Source organism: Peromyscus leucopus, chromosome 1 (assembly GCF_004664715.2).
Source record: "Peromyscus leucopus breed LL Stock chromosome 1, UCI_PerLeu_2.1, whole genome shotgun sequence".
Taxonomy (NCBI): Eukaryota; Metazoa; Chordata; class Mammalia; order Rodentia; family Cricetidae; genus Peromyscus; species Peromyscus leucopus.
The window spans coordinates 84140991-84156125 of record NC_051063.1 but is presented as its reverse complement, the minus strand read 5'-3'; the positions used below and the strand labels follow the sequence as shown (position 1 = coordinate 84156125).

The window sequence follows — 15135 nt, the reverse complement described above, 5'->3', positions numbered from 1 at the left end:
CCTGGTAGCTGATTCTGTGGGCCATCTTCTTGTGGTGTCTTGATCCCTCTGACTCCTTCCTCCCCCTTTTCCTTGGGTTTCCTCAAGCTTTGCCTGATGTTTGGCTGTGGGTCTCTGCATCTGCTCCCATCAGTTGCTAGGTGAAGCCTCTGGTGACAATTGGGCTAGGCTCCGGTCGATGAGTATAGCAGAATATCATTAGGAATCATTTCATTGCCTTTTTTTTTAATGCCAATCATGTTTGGTCCTATCCTTGGTCTCTGGGCTCCAGACTCTGGTTCCTTCACCTCTAGGCAGAGTCAGGCATGGGCTTCCTCTCATGGCGTGGGCCTCAAGTTGAACCAGTCACTGGTTGGCCACTCCCACAAATTCTGTCCCACCTTTACCCCATATCTTGTAGGCAAGATAGATTGTAGGTCAAAGATTTTGTGACTGGGTTGATGTCCCAGTCCCTCCACTGGAAGCCTTATCTGTTTACAGAAGATGGTCAGTTCAGGTTCTGTATCCTCCATTACTAGGAGACTTCACTAGGGTCAACCTCATAGATTCCAGGGAATTTCCACTGCACTAGGTTCCTACCTCGCCCCCCAAACGCCCCCTATTCCAAACTGGGAAAGCTACCAGTTCTAATCTTTGCGTTTACATTCTATTCTAAAAGTTGTTTTTCTCCCTTGTTTTTTCCTACTGGACTCCTCTTGGTAGTTTGTGTCCTCTGGAAACCCTTCCTTGTTCTCAGAGTTTTCCTGTGCCAGCTCTTGCATGTAGCACTGCATCAGGCCTACATGGCATCTGTCTTTAAGCAAGCAGTATCCATTTCCCTGTCTTTTGTTTGTTTGTTTGTTTGTTTGTTTTGTTTTTTTCGAGACAGAGTTTCTCTGTGTAGCTTTGGAGCCTGTCCTGAATCTCACACTGTAGACCAGGCTGGACTCGAACTCACAGAGATCTGCCTGGCTCTGCCTCCCGAGTGCTGGGATTAAAGGCATGCGCCACCACCACCTGGGTCATTTCCCCATCTTTAGCTGCTACTTTTTAACTTCTTTTAATTAATAAGTGAAGTAAGATGGGAAAGAGTCGGGATTTTACAGCATTATTTTTATAACTTTAGTCCATAAAATTATTGGAATGTATTGTCTTTTGTGATTTTTTTAAATTAGTGGTTCTGCCTTCAATATAAAAGAAGAGAAAGGAGGACATGAAAAATGGTCTTCTGGAGACTTTGGGACTGAACTGGTGTCTGAGGAGTCTGAGTTGGCAGCTGATCTCCTGAGAGTGAAGGATACTTGGAGTTTAAATAACAACAACCCCATAAGGGAAGGTTAAAAACTGTAACCACCCCATGAAGGGAGGGGTAGCAGCAGTGCTTACTTTTTCTGGAAATGGAGAAAGTTGATTTTCTGTTTACACTCAAATGCCTTTCAGAAAATGACTACAAACAGCCTGTAAACTTCATGATCAGGAGAGATTAATGACAACTGCATGTGGTTATATTTTATTTGTCTACCCCAATAAAACTTATCTGAAGATCAGAGGGGAAAGCCAGCTACTATATTAAATATAGAAGTCAGGCAGTGGTATCACACACCTTTAATCCTAGCATTCAGGAAGCAGAGATCTATCTGGATCTCTGTGAGTTCAAGGCCACACTGGGAACAGAGCAAGGCATGGTGGCATATGCCTTTATTTCCCAGCACCAGTTAACCATAGAGGTCTGGAGGTCTGTACAGACAGACAGGAAGTGACAGAGGTGGGCAGAAAGAGGAAGTGATATAGCCGGGCAGAGAGAGGAAGTGAGACGGCAGGACACAGGAAAGATATAGGTGTGAGTACACAGGAAATGGCTCTCTTTGGCTGAGGATTTCTAGTAGTAAGAACATTGGCTGACGTTTTTCTGCTTCCCTGGTCTCTCAGTTTTTACCCCAATATCTGGCTCCAGGTTTTTTATTAACAAGACCGGTTAGCAATTCATCTTACAACTGCCATTTGTCTGAAAGGATTCTATGTTCTTCCTTTTCAGGCCTGCAAAGAGAAAATCAAAGGAAAAGCACAAGGTATTGCTAAAATCAAAACCATATTTGGTAGTGGGAACAGAGCACACCCCACAGTGCCCTAGGCAGCCCTCTACAGTGGGCAAGAGTCTAGCCTCATCACATCCTCCTGGGAGGAGCTACAGCTTCTGCCCACTAGGATCACCGTAACCTGGCAACCACCCAATACCACCCTCAGCACTGCCCACACCACACCTGGCTCCATGGGCACTCTGCAGGGGGCAGTAGCCTCGGTGGCCTCACAGAAGCTCTTCCCAACTGTACAAACAAGGTCATAGTAAGGAAGACTTCGGAAACAGAATACCTGTGTGAGATACGAATATGGTTTCACCAAGAGGAATGACATCAAGGGAGTGCATTCTGACCACTAGGAAAAATCAGCCCAGGAAATCGCTCTGCTCTGTGGGAGAAAGGGGTCTGGAAGCAGCGAATTTTCAGGTTCAGGTGGAGAGCCAACTGAAGAGAGTAGAAATGTCACAGACCTCACCCACTGCAGGTGCTGTTCAGGCCCCAGGACAGCTCCACATTCTACCAGCAGAATCCACCAACAGTGTGATCAGGAAAAGAGTGAGAACTGCTAAAGCCAGGCTGAACAATGCCGCAAAGGTTCCAGCCTCGCTGCATGCAGTACCCTGTGGGCACCGTCCCAGTGTTAACTGCCAGGGCGCACAGTAATCGTGTTCCCACAGGGGTCTCCATTTGCTGAAGACAGCAGAGAGGCAGCCTAGGGAGAGGATGAAGGAACTCATCAAGGAGATGAAACCCAAAGACAGTAACCACCTCAAAGCAGGTCCCACTGTCACTTCAGTTACCAACTTAGGTGCCAGAAACCCACAGACTGCAAGACGGAAAAGAGATGGAACAGCAGGTGGGGTTGAGCAAATGCTCCGTGTCTGCTAGCATAGGGGTTAGCCACCTATCAAGCAGAAAGGGAACAAATTTCAGCGTAACCAACAAACCGAAGATCAGACCTTGAGTGACTGGCTCCGTACCGGTTTATCTGATAGCCAGACCCAATGCAGTGTCTATACCACACATGGTTTTTAACGTTTATGCACAGACAAACATGTAGGCAAAACACTCGTGCACATCAAATAAAAAAATGAAGGGTAGAACCTCCTGGTAAGGTAAAGACATTTGCTTGGAAAGAGAGATTAGAACCAGAAGCCAGTGATAAAGCTACCCTTTGACAAAAAAATCAGTCCTTTCCAGAAGTGCCCACATTGCTGCTTAGATCACTATCTGAGAACACTGTGACCTAGTGTGGTTTGTTTTACAGATCGGAAGAGAAATGAATGCTATGGAAGACGCCCATGACCTAAGTCACCTGTCTGGGCCATGCTCAGAGGATGGTGAGTTGCCTGGCCCTCATTATCATGGTACTGAGTTGCTATCCAAATAACTTTTTTTTATTGAAAAATAGATTTTTTTTCTTCACATAATATATCTGATTGCAGTTTCTCCTCCTTCTACTCCTCCTGGTTCCTCCGTACCTCCTCTCCTATCAAAATCCACTCTTAGAAAACAAGTAGGCTCCCAAGGGATAATAATAAAATTTAATACAATAGTGTTTCAAAGTCTCTCACTCTCTGCACATTGTCTGGCTGTGGGTCTCTATATTTATTCCCATCTGCTGCAGGAGGAAGCTTCTCTAATGATGACTGAACAAGGCACTGATCTATGAGTATAGCAGAGTATCATTAGGAGTCATTTTATTGTTGTGTTTGTTTGTTTGTTTGTTTTTAGAACAGTATTAATTGGTTTTACCCTAGGTCCCTGGGCCATCTAGTCTCAGGTTCTTAGTTACCCAAGCAATGTCAAATGTGGGTTCCAATTCATGGAGTAGGCCTTAGGTCAAATCATATATTGGTTGGTAATTCACACAGGCTTTGTGCCACCATTGCCCTGGTGTGTCTTGCAGGCAGGACACCATTGTAGCCAAAGGGTTTGTGCTTGGGTTAGTGTTTACATTTCTTCTTTGATAGCCTTCATGGGTACTTTCCTGTACCAAAGATGCTAGAACGTGAGTGAAGGCTCTGTATAGTAGGCACCAGCTCAACTTCTCCATGTGCAATGAGTTATGTAGGTGTCATCTTCAGCATTGAGACCTTGCTGTCAGTTTGTGTAGAGCAACCTATCATCTTGGCAACAGCCTGGATTGTTTGGGGATTTTCACAGGATCCCTATGGCCAACAACTCAACTAGATGTACTAGTTGCCTGGTACTAGAAGCTTCACTTGGTGATAAGAGATGTTCCGTTGGGGCTCTGTCTCCCCTATCATTTGGTGATTTCATTTAGATTTCCTTCATGTATGCATATATTTAGGAAGCTTCTACTGTGTTAGGTTTCCATACTACTCCTCAAATGGCCCTTACTTTCAGGTGTCTCTCTCCATATTCCCTCCCCTATCCTCCTTTTCCCTCCCTCTCTCCACTTGATCCTCTCATTCCAACCCCTTGCCCCCAGCCAGAATTCATGCATAACTACCTATTCTATTTCGCTTTCTCAGAGAGACCTATCTGCCATACACCAGTCCCATACTCTATAGCTACGCTCTTCAGTTCTACAGATTGTAACTTGCTTATCATTGACTTAACAGCTAGTGGAATACTTGTCGTATTTGTCTTTCTAGGTCTGGGTTACTTCACTCAGGATGAATTTTTCAAGTTCCATCCATTTACCTGTGAATTTCATGATTTCAATTTTTAATGGCTGAGTAATATTTCATAGTGTAAATGTACATTTTCTTTAGCCATTCTTCTGTTGGGGTACATCAAGTTTATTTCCCATTTCTGGCTATTATAAGTAGAACAACAATGAACACGGTTGAGCCAGTGTCTTTATGCTAGGATGAAGTATCCTTTGGGTATGCCCAAGAGTGGCATAGCTAGATCTTGAGGTAGATGGATTCTCATCTTCCTGAGGAACCACCACACTGATTTCCATAGTGGGTTTGTTTGGTTTTTTTTTTCTATAATTTCGTTAAATATACTTTCAGTGCCTTTGACCTGAGTTTCTTCTTCCTTCTTCTATTCCTATTATTCTTAGATTTGATCTTGTCATAGTATCCCAGATTTCCTGATGTTTTGTACCTGTATTTTATTTTATTTTTGCATTCAGTGAAGAGATTTTTTTTAATTTTGGGGGGATTTTTTTTTAGATTTAACATTTTCTTTGCAAGGTAACAGTTTCTCCTATTGTGTCTTTGATGCCTAAGATTCTCTTTTCCATCTCTTATATTCTGTTAGTGAGGCTCTGAGGTTCTTGTATGAGTTCCTAAATTTTTCATTTCCAGTTCTATTTTAGTTTGAGTTTTCTTTATTGATTCTATTTCCACTTTAAAGTCTTGAGCTGTTTTATTCATTTCCTTCTACTGTGTGTTTTGTGTTTCCATAAATTTCTTTAAGGGATTTATTCATTTACTCATTAAGGACCCCTATCATATTCATAAAGGCTATTTTAAGGTCTTAGTATTGTGTACCAGGTATATTGCATTTCTCAGGGCCTGCTGTGATAGAGTTTCCAGGCTCTAGTGGAGATATACAACCCTGGCTATTAATTGATTATATTTTTATGCTGGTGTCTATTGTAATTCTAGGCGCTGATATCTGGTCTTGTCTTTGTTGGGTGGGTGATATGTTCCTTGGTTTCTGTTGCCCTCTCTGGTTCTTAGAAGGATGTGGTGGCTGTGTATTACCTGGTAGGGAATTCTTCTAGGATCCTGATAGGTGTGGCCACAGAGGCTCTGGGTAATATATGTTTCTGGGTATTAGTCTTGGGTATTGAAGATGGGCTGGGGGAAGCTGAGGGAGTCTGCAGCAGGGAGGGTGCTCTATCAGAATCTGCTTAGTCCCCTGGGAATGGCAGCAGATAGTGAGAAGAGGCCACAACAGGTAGTCTGCTGCAGAGCTGGGGCTGAGACTGGGTTGGGTTCAGAGGAGAGTGGGGAGAGTGAAGATCCAAAGCTCACCTACCTGCTTCACTGGCCTACTTGCTTCTCTGGCAGGCTTGGCTAACACATTCCCAGGGAATAGGGAACTGGGATTAGGGGCTGGGATAACAAGATGAGTGCGGAGGAAGGTTGGAGAAGATCTACATGACCTACTGGAGATGTAGGCAGAGAGAAGGGAGAGGCTGCAGCAGGTGGTCTAGTACAGAGACAGGGTTAGATTATGGTATTGGATTTGGAGGAGAGGACAGAGAGGTGGAGATCTGCAGTTAGCCTACTCATTTCCCTCACCAGCATGGCTGACACGTTCCCAAGAAATCAACTTAAATGGAATGGAATGTTAGGGATGTTTCAATATATTTCAGAAATATATGTATACATTGCTGAGCATTGAACCATAAAATACTGATGTGTTACAGTGCTGTTCATGTCGAAATGTGTTTGGTATTATGCTGTAGAATATTATTTTAAGTCGTGCTACTTTTGTTTACATTGCATTTGTTTAACTCTGTGAAGCTGTGTTACTGTGCCTGTGTAAAACATCTGATGGTCTAATAAAGAATTGAATGGCCAATGGCAAGGCAGGAGAAAGGATAGGTGGGGCTGGCAGGCAGAGAGAATATATAGAAAGAGAAATCTGGGAGAAAAGAAGTAGCCAGAGAAGGAGGAGGACCCAGGGGCCAGTCACCCAGCTACACAGCCAGCCATGGAGTAAGAGTAATATTTACAGAAGTAAGAGAATAGAAAAAGCCCAGAGGCAGAAGGTAGACAGGATAAGTTAAGGAAAGTTGGCAAGAAACAAGCCAAGCTAAGGCCAGACATTTATAATTAAGAATAAGCCTCCATGTATAATTTATTTGGGAGCTAGGTGGCAGGACCCCAAAAGAGCAAAAACAAACAACAGTGCTATTGTAAGATTTTTTAAATTTTAACTATGTATATGTATGTGAGTATATACATCTCTGTGCAGATGTCTAAGGAAGCCAGAGGAGTCAGAGGTCTCTAAAGCTGGAATTAGAGGCAGTTGTGCATAGCCTAGTGTGGGTACTAGGAACTTAACTCTATCATTTACAAGGTGCTCCTGATTAAGAGCCCAAAGTGTGTCTGCTATTAAAATAGAACAAGAGAAAATACACACTCTCCATGAAAAAGTCATGATTGCTCCTTCTGTTCTTCTTCAATGTGAGCAGCACTCCAAGTCTTTTTGTTGATTCTACTTCTGTCCAAGGCCTATGCTGTGTTCACAGCAGACTGTGTTGTCTCTCCCTGTAATGCTGAAGTAGCACTGGGAACTTCCCTGCCACCCTACCTGTCCTATTCTGCAACCACGGCCCCATAGCATTAGTAATTCATGTCTGATTACGTTAGCCCCTTGCTTAGAACACATCCATGCCTGCTGGTTGCTAAGAGGTTAAAGATCATTCCTCTGACTTACTCTGGCATCTCTCTGTGTTCTGTCTCCTTCAGAGACACTGGTTATGGTGATAGAACTGTTTCCTTGTTCCAAGCTTCCTGCTTTCAGTAGCTTTACTGAGGTATTATTGGAAACAATAAACCACACATATAGAAAGTATCCTATCTGGTAAGTGATGACATATGTTGAACACATATTTAATTATATAATCAAGATGTTGACAACTCAAATGCCCATAAGCTTCTTTACTGTCCTTTACATTTCGTATTAAGGAATTGCCAAGTTGGAGCTGGAAAGACAGCTCAGATGTTTAAGAGCATACACTGCTCTTGTAGAGGACCAAGTGTGGTTCCCAGCACCCACATTAGGAGGCTCACAACTACCTGTAACTCCAGTTCCAGGGGTCCAATGCCCTCTTCTGGCCTCTAAGGTCACTGCACTATTGTGCATGTACATACATATCCACACACTCATAAGCACACATGTATACACACATACACACATAACTAAAAGTAAAAATAGGTGACCCGAACACCATCTGGCATGGATGTATTTGCAGAGCCCAGGAGGCTCACTGTTCTGCAGTGTCCCAGCAGGCAGACAGGGCTGTAAAGTACTACACCCTGGAAGAGATTCAGAAACACAAAGCCAGCAAGAACACAGGGGTAGCTCTATACCACAAGGTCTACAACTTAACCAAGTTTCTGGATCAAGTCCCAAGAGAGCAAACAAGCCGGGGTGATGCTACCAAGAACTTTGAGTATGTTGGGCACTCTACTGATGCAGAACTGTTCAAAATGTACATCATGGGGAAGGGGCACTCCATCCAGATGGCCCAAGTTAGCCAAGCCTTCAGGAACTCTTATTACTACTGCCCAGTCTAATTCCGTTTGGTGGACCAATGGGGTGATCCCATCCTCTCAGCCCTGATTGTGGCTCTGATGGATGGTCGCTACATAGCAGATTAACTGCCTCTCTGAAGCCAAGGAAGAAATGACTGCCCAGGACAAGGGAGGGAAAAGCCAGTGTCAATCACTTCCACTAACAGAAACCTTCCTCTGAGGAAGTAATTGTGACATCTGTTTCCTTTCCTTCCTATATTTTAGAGAAAAAAAAAAGGAACCCCTTCTGCCCTTGAACTTCTCAAATGTACTTTTCTATTTGGCTTTGTTGTGGTGTTTCTCACTGTGTGTACTTATTGTAAGCACAGTCTCTTTTCAATATATTTGGCTTTTAAAATACAAAAAATTAAATAAAAATAAAATATTCCTTTTAAAAAGCAACTGCCAAATTGTTTTAAAAATATTTGTGCTGGTTGCCCCTTACATCGACAGAATATGGCATTCACGTTCCTTCCTTTCTTCACACACAGTACTGGAGGGCTCCAGTGGGTGTCTGTTGTGCATCTCAGAATGGCTGCAATGGCCACCAGTGATGAGGATGCATTAGTTCTCATCAGTGTATCTTCCTAGGGAATTTTCAGTCCAAGTCTTTGCTTTTAATTTTTAAGTTAGGTTGTTTGTTGTTTGTTGAGCTTCATGAGTTTTTTTTGTTTCTACATTTTGGATACATTCCTTTTATCAGTTACATTCTTTCTGCAAGCATGAGGACCTGAATTTTAATCCCTAACACCTACATAAGAATCGAGGCATGATTGAATATACTTTGAACACCAGATTTGCAAGATGGAGACAAGGTAGGTCCCAGGAGACTGCCAGCTTCAGGTCCAGTGAGGCAGGAACCAATAGAAGAAGGCATGTGTGGTGACTGGAATGAGAATGGCCCCCAGAGGTCCATCTATTTGATTACGGGGTCCCCAGATGATACTGTTTGGGAAAGATTAGGAGGTGCAGCCTTGTTAGAGGAGAGGTGTCTTTAGGAGCAGGCTGGTCTACAGAGGGAGTTCCAGTAAAGGCCCGAAGCTTCACAGAGAAACCCTGTCTTGAAAAACCAAAATAATAATAATAACAACAACAACAACAAAAGAGTGAGAATAGAGAAAGAGAGGGTTGTCATAAGCAGCCTTCAGACCACTTTCCTGAGCAAAACCTCAAGAAGAAAGGAAAGATCAGACTTGTGTAATTCACAGGAGGAGGGATTGTTGTGCCCAGAGTCCGGACCCCCAAAGACCACCAAGAGACCAAATCCAATGCAAAAGTAGAGTCTTACATTGTTTTGAGTTAACTTGGGCCTCTCCACCCATCTGATGCAGCAGCAGAGCAGGAGAGACCCCCAAGTAGCAATGGGGCAGGGTGTTTATAGGGAGTAAAGCAAGAGAGGTCTTAGGGTCTACAGACTACATAGGAACAGACTCAGGATTGGTTTATGTAAGTGGTAATCATGTTAGTAATTTTTAATTGGCTAGGGTTAGTTGGGGAATACAGTTATCCATTTTTGGGCAGACCTAGACAAGTCTTAAGCTTTGTCCTTGAGCTGCCATGGAGACTGGCTGGCCTAGCACTACTGACTGTGGGGGCTGGCTCAGTGACCCAGGCTTGGTGGGCCCTATCTCCCTGTCCCTGCTGGCAGGGGCATCAGTGATTAATTGTTCTTTGTTCATGGCCCTCCCAGAAACTGCTTGCTCTGTGTCAGGAAACTGAAATTGAGGCCTGATCTCTGAGAAAAAACTGAGCAGCCTGTTATGATCCTTTCAGGGATATCTGGCAGGAAGTTTCACGTCACATGATTTAGTTCAACATGACAAGGAGCATGGAAGAGACTAGAAACATGAATTAGGAGCCATCAAGTCTCTGCACAGACTGCTTAGTTCTATCCCAGAGAGAGCTGTGAGGATGCGCGACTCTGCAGGCTGTGGGATTTGGCTTGCTCTTTATTTGCCTGCTTGTTTCCTAAAGAGACAGAAAGATGGTGTGGAATTGGAGAGGTGGGGAAGAGGAGAGGACCTGGGAGAAGATGGGGGAGGGGAACCACGATCAGAATAGATAGTATAAAAAAAAATCTATTTTCAATTTTTAAAAAAAGTGACCACTGTCTTACAGAGGCAGACCTGTGTTCTAACAGACAGCAAACAGAAACTGAGGATGAGCCCTGGGAGCTGCATACGAGGAAAACTGGGAACAATGTAGCTAAAGAAGAGAAGAAGAAAACAGAGCCGGTGAGATCCAGGTTAGATCCCCAAGGCCTGGAGTGGGAAGAGCCCTGCAGTTTGAGGTTGATTGGTTTTGATGAAGACTTACTTTCTACTAGATGTTTGGGGAGGAGGATTCATGTAACTGCTGACTATGTAACCAACCCCTCTGGGGTTTTGAATAGGAGAAAACTTCCTTGTCTTGTGAAGTGTGAAATCCTTGCAAAAAGCGTAACAGGCCATTGCCCCTACATATTTTTAATAATTAGGTGCATATTGTTGCTAGTCACGATTTTAATGGCTCTATAGGAGCCTACTACATAGGAGTCTTGTTACTTATTCAGCAATAAGAATTTGGCAGGCCTTTTCATGTATTTTTTTTAAGGAATGATGTAAAAGAAATTCAAGGTAAGAGAATTGATAGTATAAAGGATTTGTTGATAAATTTGCTTAGGAGACATTTAAAAGGGAGAATTTAGCTAAGGAAGTACAGCCCCCCAAAATACCCCAAAGATAATTAGTCTGCTAACCAGTCCTGTTAGAGATAAACAAAATCTCCAATGTTTGGGTATAAATGTTTGTTCATAAGGATTGACCAGCCATTGGGCCCATTCCCTATGAACATGCCCAAGGGTGTGCAGGGTCACAACTATCATCAAGTTCTTTGTTCTTAATCTGTACTAAATAAAGTAGATGATTGATTAATTTATTTAATATCTCTCTCTCATTGATAAAATAAATTCAACTTATTTGTTGAAAAAACAGGGTACTTTTTATTATTGAATCAATTGATCTTGTATTGATTTTTAAATTACTTATTAAAATAATAATAAGATGAATTGAAGTCATTAGTAAAAGTTAAAATAGACTCCCTAGTCTTGCCTTGAATTCTAGTAATATGCATATGCTCATTGTTTGAAAGCTTTGAGGGGTACATGTAATGTTTTATAAAAATAAAATTTTATTTCTAATTAACTCACATACTTGTTTGCAAGCAATAACTTTTAGGAAATAATTTTCCATTACTTGTTTTTATTAGGGGGCTATGTAGAAAATTATGCCAAATTATGTGTAAACAATCATTTTCAATGTGTCAAATTGCTGAATAGTTTCAAGATGGCCTTTCCAAAATAACTACCAAAGTTCCACTTAACAGAAACTTATCAGTCAAGAAAACATCCCTTCATTATTACCTTCCCAATATATATGATCTCTGGAAAAGATTAGAGTGAGAAATTGAAATCATGAGATCTAGATAAAGTATTTAAACCTAGATATTAGGACAATAAGTCAGGCTGTTGACTTGTTAGAGTAATGAAAAGCAAGGTCAGGCAGTGGACATTTTGTTTTCAAAAGAACGGATTTTAAGTTAAGTATATTTAGCCACAGAGTTTCAGTCAAGCGAAAAGAGAAGAAAGAGCGTGAAAGTGTGAAGACACAGTTGCCAGAAAAAGACAGGCTTTATAGTGGAGATACTGAAAACCAACAATATGACATGGCTCTGAGGATCCTGCACACGAAAGCAAAACAGACTTTGAATCAGGTAATAAATTGCTTACTATGAATTATCCTTAATGTGTGACTTTATTTCATCAATATTAGCTATAATATATCTGATTAATATGTATATATGTATGTATATCATTAGGCAGTATAACCTGCATGACTGTTGTGTGCATGGTCCTTTGCTGACCAAAACATCGTCATGAGGTCCATGGCCCTATTATGGAAGTGTTTAACAAAATGTTATTTCAGTGTCTGGATGGATGGCTGAGTGGTTAAGCATACTGTTCTTCCAAAGGACCCGAGTTCAGTTCCTGGCACTCACATTGGCTATTTTAAAACCACCTGTAACTCCAGCTCCAGGGCATCTGATACCCTCTTCTTGCCTCCAGGGCCCCCTACACATGCATGTATACACACACAGGCACATAAAGGAAATGTCACCTCACCCTAAAATGAAATAATGACATTTATAGTAAATCTGGGAGGAATTAATGAGGAGTTTTATGATTGAACTGTAATACATGTTAATTGGGCCATTTTTTATGTCAAAACACAGCCTTGTTAGCTTTACAACTATAAAGAAACTTGTCCTGTGTTTCATAAAGAAATTCACTTCACAGTAGTGTCTATGCCTGTGTGAAGAAACTATATTTGCTCTGTGACAAGTTTCCTGTGTCTTACACAGTTATATTATGGTTTGTTCATGTGGAGTGATAGTCCTTGAGCAGTAACCAGCTACTTTCTTTGGATAGATTTTCAAAAGTTCTACATTTGCTTTTAGGCTTTTTGCCACCAATGATGTGGGATTAACCCTTCGTGAAGCATACATTTAAACTATGAGGAAGAAAACAACACCAACTGGCAGCTTTTAGAAAACCAAATGCCAGACTCTTACAAGGTTGCATTTTGCAAAATCACCATAGCAAACAGATGTTAAATGCACAAAAGAAAACCAGAGCACAGACAGTTTTCATCAGTCATTTTCAGATCACTAATGTGTTGGTATGTGAATGTGCATGTTTTAGAAAGGAAACTATGTGCATGGTACAAAATACAGAGAATTTTTAGATTTTCTTTTTTATTTTTATTTGTATGAGTGTTTTTACTTGATTTTCTTTTTTATTTTTATTTTATTTGTATGAGTGTTTTTACTTGCATGCATGCCTGGTGCCCACAGAGGCCATAAGAGGGTCTTGAATCCTGTTGCTATTACATATGATTGTGAGCCACCATGTGGGGTGCTGGGAACCAAACCTAGGTGTGGGAGTCTGTGGGAGTCCAGCTCCAACCTGCTCCACCTATCAAGGGTTCTTGGGTGTAGAAGAGAGGAATGAGGAAATATTAGGTAGAAAGATAGACATAGATGAGGAAGAGAAAGACAGAGACACAGGACAGCTTTGAGAGGGCCTAGGTCAATACCCAACAGCCTTGAAGTTTATTCAGAAGGGCTTTTTATAATATGCCTAGGGGAGAGGCAAAAGACCTCCCCTTTGCAAGATCAAAGCACACCATACAGCCAAGTGTAGACCCTTCCAGACACCTAGTAATCATACCCGTGGTCAAGTCATCTCATTATGCAGCCTGGCTGGGTAAAGCAAGCTCAGATTCTCTGACCCTGAGTAAGTTCTCTCTAGAAAGCCTCTGTGGGTCTCCACACCTAGGTCCTCTGGAAGAGCAGCAAGTACTCTTAACTACTGAGCCATCTCTCCAACCATCTGTAGGCATACATAATGTATTTGGGGATGATAGAGGCATGTTTTTTCCATTGAACAAGCTGGTATTCTTCATTGCCCCAGCTGCAGCAGTTGGATAGTAACATTCATGATAGCCTCACCCACACAAAGCTTGACTGTTTCTCACAGGAGCTGATTTCCAATGATCACAAACCCCTTGCCACCAATGATGGGTTTTCTAGTTTGTAACAGTGATTCCACCCCCTTGATATGTTCATCTGGAAGGGTGCTTCCTACTTTGCTACAGCAACTACTAAGGAAAGGGAACACATGCAGCCAGTGGATACCATGTTTTCAACTCATCAGTTCCTTTACAGAGAATAATCCCTATGTGAAAACATGAGTTTCTGAAAACAACAGTGCATCAGATTCACATGCAGTCACATACTCCATGATGAAGACATTCCAATCCCAGAGTTCTGTGTCCACTTACACTGAAAGGCTACCACATCTTTCAGAAAATGCAGCTGGGGCTGGAGAGATGGTTCAGTGGTTAAGAACACTTGCTGTTCTTACAAGTTCATCTGGGCATGGTAGCACACACCTTTAACCCAGCACTCTGGAGGCAGAGGCAGATGAATCTCTGAGTTCGAGGCCATTGGTCTATAAAGTGAGTTCCAGGACAGCCAGGGCTACACAGAGAAACTCTGCCTCAAATTAAAAAAAAAAAAAGAAAGAAACAGAGAGAGAAGAAGAAAGAGAAAAGAAACAGGAAAAGACAACCCAGCTTTAACTTCCAGCACTACAGATGGGTGGCTCACAACTGTCTCTAACTCGTTCCAGGATATCCAGTGCCCCCTTCAGGCCTCCATGGACACCAGGCACAGATATACATGCAGAAAAAACATCTACATTTTATTTTGCAGTTGTAAATATTTGAAGTCAGACAGTTTTCTTCCATTTTAGACCCAGTGTAAAAGCATAGAAATAGATTACATATATATTATGTATCCAAAAATAGAGAAGAAAGTTTTCTTGTTCCTGTCCCTTTCTTTGTGAAGACACCATACAGTTTACAGGAAACATTTGAAGGGCAAATTCAGGGTCTCTTAGTATATTCACAGAGTCATGTAATGGTCACGCTATCAATTTCAGAATATTTCATCACCGTAAAGAATAACTTCAAATCCCTTGCTTGTCATGCTCTCCCTGGGTCCTCCCTCTTTCCCAGCCCTTCCCACCAGCCTAAATTGTTTCCTTTATAATTTCCCCATTCTTCTAGAAGTTTCCTATAAATGTTCAGTCTTTCTTGATGGGTTTCTAACACATGGTGTTGGACCAAAACTCCATTTCTTTCTATTGTTGAGTAGTATTCTATTGTGTGGCTGTCCCACAAACTCACTCGCCAGCTGAAGGGTCTCCATGCCACTGGCCCTTCTTGCCTTTATTTGTAATGCCA

The 15135-nt window shown here is 42.0% G+C and overlaps 1 pseudogene; it reads left to right on the top strand.

Moving 5' to 3' along the window:
* The first annotated feature begins 2780 nt into the window (after positions 1–2780).
* On the top strand, positions 2781–8377 carry LOC114692231 (annotated as a pseudogene).
* The last annotated feature ends 6758 nt before the right edge of the window (positions 8378–15135 follow it).